This window comes from Cyprinodon variegatus, unplaced genomic scaffold (genome assembly GCF_000732505.1).
Source record: "Cyprinodon variegatus isolate N-32 unplaced genomic scaffold, C_variegatus-1.0 Scaffold284, whole genome shotgun sequence".
Taxonomy (NCBI): domain Eukaryota; kingdom Metazoa; phylum Chordata; class Actinopteri; order Cyprinodontiformes; family Cyprinodontidae; genus Cyprinodon; species Cyprinodon variegatus.
The window spans coordinates 744,596-749,696 of NW_015150737.1; positions in this window are offsets into that span (position 1 = coordinate 744,596).

The window sequence follows — 5,101 nt, forward strand, 5'->3', positions numbered from 1 at the left end:
CGGAGCAAATCCATCTGGCGGAGTCAGGTTAATAATCCTCACCTACTGCTCTTTAGGGCTCATTCATGTCCAGATGACAACTCTCCCCTCTCTCTTTCTCTCACTCTTTGCCTCCCCTCTGGTGCCCAAATGCTCTACATGGGAAGAAAATCATTTCCACACATGTCACTAGTCTGCTTCTCGGCCAATTAGATCTATCTCAGATCCTTCCTTATGAGTGCAGATTATATTTATGTATACAGTTTATTTGGTCAACCTATGTGATCAGAAAGCAAAAATGTTCTTTCACTTCTTAAAGAGAACACAAAAGGGAAAAAAATGAAATAAAAATATATTAAATCAAAACCAGCTACAAATTGCATTTGGTCTTTGTGATGTTTCTGCCCTCTACAGTAATAAAGTGAAGGATACAATGATGGACAGATAGATACAGTAAGTTTGATTATAACTGTGGGACTGAAGACGCCCCCTGCTGCCTCTAAACCACACAAACATCTACCGAGACTCTTTCAGGTCTTAGTTCTGCTTAATTCTAAGAGACGACCGGGAAACAATGTGGAAATAAGTTCAACATTATCATTTAACGCTTAACTGAGAGCAGACAGGAAGTTAGATGGTAACAGCATCACAATATAATAACTGTTTATGATGGGAATTTTTGTACAAGTCCAAATACACCTTCCTCTTTCAAAAAAAAAAAAAAACAACAAAACAAAACAATTTATATCTACAAGAAAAATAAAAATTTTGCTTTTTACATTTCTATACTGACATGTCTTTTATTGAACCATAGTTAGTTCCTTGTTTGATTGCAGACATTTGCTGCTAATTTTTTTCCCCTGATGTTCCTGTAAAGATCTAGAAAGGAGAACTGGTGAAGAAAGACAGCAGGTATGAAACACATTTTATTACATCAAGAAGTTATTTTGTATTAACTTAGCAGGAAAAAGTCGTTGCCATCAGCTTCTTCTATTCAAAGACATGAAAAATGATGAAGAAGCTCCACTGTGAAAACTAAGCACAGGATGACAATGCGTTGTATGCTCTGCACTCTAACAACAGATTGATCAATACAACCCAAAAATCTGGTTGGTAGTTATGTGTCCAATCAATCCTTTGGTTATAACCAAGGGGAAACCAATAAAAATAGCTTACTTTAACCAAAGTATTGGTTAAGTATAGCAACTTTGCCAGCCAATGCAAGGCTTAAACCAACAATCCTTTGAAGGGCAAAACTTCTACATCCAACATCACTGTCAAGGCTTACATCACTTGGAATTTAATACTACTTGATCTAATGTTAAAACTGGGGTTAATGCAAATATTTGGATGCAATATATGTAAACATCCCTGTAGGTCCATAACTATTGAACGTTGCACTTGACTAAAGCCAAACATTCAAATTAATAAACCATCTGTCACCATTTTCATAGTTTGTTTGGTTAACCAACTAAATTGATGGATTTGAAACCAATGGCTTTGTCAGTTCCTGAGTATTATTAGTGTTGATAATTGATTTAACCAACTAGATTGGTTGTTTTTCCAACCAATCTCTCCTTAGCGTGTATACAGGTAGTTTTTCTGATTTTACAAAAGGTAAAATTAGCAGACCTTTTTTTATGCTGTTATATTTATCTTAAAAAGACTAAAGAAATCTATTTCGCCACAGCATAATTTGGTATTAACCCTATATTTGCACTAATCTATGCTGTGCACCAAGAACAGAAACCAAACATGTGGAAGCAGCTTCTAGTTCTTACGCTCCAATAATACAGAATTAACTCTCAGAAAACTGTATATAAGCTATAAACCTTAATTGCCTGAAATTTTGATTAAAAGTAATTAAAGTAAAGAGAAAGCATACAAAATTGTAATAAAACTTTCATTACCAAAAAAGATATTCTGTATTCTGTGCTGTTTACTTGGTAGTTCAAGGTTATAAAACACCAAAACACCTAAAAAAACAAACTCTTTCTAGAAAATGGATTAATTAGAAAAATCTTTTATTTACCATGTTTTTGTTGTATATTGAGAAAAGAGGTGGAAAATAAGAATGTTAAAAGGCGTTAATGTTATAGTGCAGTGAAAAATATAAATCTATAAAACGTATTTGAGCCACAAGCGTGAATATAAATGATTTCCCGCTTACATTTCAGATACCTTAACATTTGTTTTTGACTATTTAAAGGGTTCCCATAGTTACAAAATGAGGAGAAAATAAGTATTGATTGAAATAAAACACTATTTTTGTAGTACTTCAGCACTAAACTGGGCGTTCAATGAGCAGACAAAAGTGACACTTATTTGACTTGTGATCCCTGATTTAAAAGGAAATATAATATAACGGAAATGGGTTCTCTGACATTAACTGAAAACATAAACACTATTATTAATCTTTCTGATAAATAAAGGGACTTAAATTAACTAAATTTTCTACACGGAAAACAATCGTTTAAAAAAAAAAATAACATTCCCCCTTTCTGTTGGTGTTTTTGACCTTTAATATGTTTAGAAATAGAGAAGCTAATGTTAGATAATCATCTAACCTTTTGTGTTTACTTAATTTCTCTTGAAAATATCCAAATGTTTTACTTGTTAACAAATTACTCCCAAAATGTGTTCTACTTTGCTTAGATGTTAGAATTTAAGCACCACAAAATGAGCAAAATAAGTTTTAGAAACAAAATATGATTTTCAATTTTGTGTTTGAAAATGCGATATTACCAATATAATATTTGACCATTTTAACTATTTATTCAAATATATTTAGCATTTTGATTATTTTGTCTGAGGCTTTGCAGCGCTGCTCACCTGTGAGGAGAAAACACCTGGTCCATGGAGCAAAGAAAGTCAAATTTGAAGTAAAACTTGAACAGATATTTTTGTGTAAAAATCTTAGGTATGAGTGTGAAGGAGTCCCTTCTTAGGGTGTGAATAATTGCTGTCCTTTTCTGCGGTTTTGGATTACTGTCTAGGCATCTGGTTCATGTATTTTGGTGAAATGAGCTGTGGATAAAACCAGTTTTAGTCCTATGTCATCAAATACTATTAATGTTGTTATTATATATTAGTAAAATGAATTTTTTGTTACCTTTTGATGGTTTCCCTTTAGTGCTATCCTATATGTAAACAAATAAAGACCTGCAGATACCAACATTTTCTGCCTTTTCTTTCATCTCTACTATAAATCAAACCAGAAAACACTTGACTTAAAGCACCATGTTTTCTAATTGAAATCAAACATAATTCAGCTTTAGAGGAATTTTAATTTCCAACGGGGCTAATATAAAAAATGTAAAATATGAATCAGTTAGGAAACTTTAATGAATCTTCCATAGCATAATGCATAGCTGTGGGTTTGCATCCAAACCCTTTTATGAGGTGGATCTCTTCCCCCCTTTTAATGTCATATGGCCCTGGTCCATTAGAAAGGATTTTATATTACGTAGTGATATGAGGTACGACATTTTTCAGGTTAAATTGATATGAAAAGATTTCGATTCAAAGTAAAATTTAATACAGAATGTTTCAGTCTAAAGCCCAGGAGGAATACGTCTGTGTCACATCCAAGGCTGTAAAATATATCTATGAATTAGTGCATTAAATGGCTTTATGCTTCTGTTTTACCTCTAAATGTCTCTGCTCAGGTATTTGTTACCCCCTCCCTTTCTGCAGAAGGTATTTAAAGGCTGACAGCCTCCTCTGAGCTACAGTTCTCCGTCAGATTCACAGCAGAAACATGACAGATGTGGACATAACATTTACTTATGAGAACGCTGAAAAATCAGTGCCCAAAGGTGAGCTAATTTATTACCTTTAAATTGTTTTTCAGTTAGTAAGAATTTCCTGAATAATGTTTAATCTCTAAACACCAATGCAACTAATAATGTCTGTGTTCTTCATGTGCAGATGCAGTTTCTCCATCAGATGAAATCACTTACTCGGAAGTCACATTTAAAAAGAAAATACAGCCAGGTTTGAATCTAATCTATGTTTAAACTCATTCTACCTGCTCTAAACATTTAATGTTACAACTGATCCTGCCTGTTATATCCAAATATCTACTTTGTTTGCTATAAGACATCCTGTCTTATTATATTTTAGTTATTTAAACACTTTCCTAAACATTTTGTCTGAATAACAAAAAAAGATAATAGAACAGAGTCACACAGGCTAACAAGAAGGGAACTGTTTTACATATTTTGATATGTATAACAGAGGTAGTTTAATGAGGAAGAAACTTAGCAGAAGTGTTTTAAATATAATGACCTCTAATATATAAATTCCTCAGTGTAAAATAACAGTAATTATTAAAAACTTCCTTTTATTTGGCCTGAAAACTATTTTCAGTTATGAGAACCTGAAAAACTTTGTTTTAACTTTGGGGAGAATAATTCCATCAGTTCAGAAAATCCAGGTAGTTTACTTTTAGCATTATTGGGTGAGTTGTCTTTCCTTATACTTTTAAATTATGGGTTATGTCAACAGGTGTAATTTTTACTAATGTTCATGCTTCTTTGGGAACTGCAGCAAAACAAACTTTTGAAGTCTGAGTTAGAGGCTTTAGATGTTTAATTTTAGCAACACAAATGAAATTATGTTATACTTTCTTTGCAATAACAATAACGTAGTGTTTTGTAGTTTGCAGATATTTGTTTGATAGGGTTTGAGATTAAGCTTAATCCAGAGTAACATTTAACTAAGTTGTCACAGAAGAGTCCATTATATTTTCATCTTGTCATGATGGGTTTAAAGGATCTGACCCACATGCAAAGACACACTCAGAAGCCAAGGGTAAAAGTTAACAGATTTATTGTGGATTGCAAAAACACAGACTGAGAGATATACAGGTGGGTAACACTAGTGGACCTCAGCAGAACCGGAAACTCTGAAGGGGAGATCACAATGATCCGTTCAGGGAACATAGGAAAAAAGACTGAGGCTTGTAATTTGCAGGAGAGGCACTCACGTTTAGGGGGCTCTTGGTTATTCTTTGGATCCAGTTTGTGGGGTTTTATCCAGAGACGAAAGAACTTGTTGGAGGGCGGACAGGCAGACTAACGTTGGATCCAGAGGAGTATTGGTGCTGACTGCCACCAGG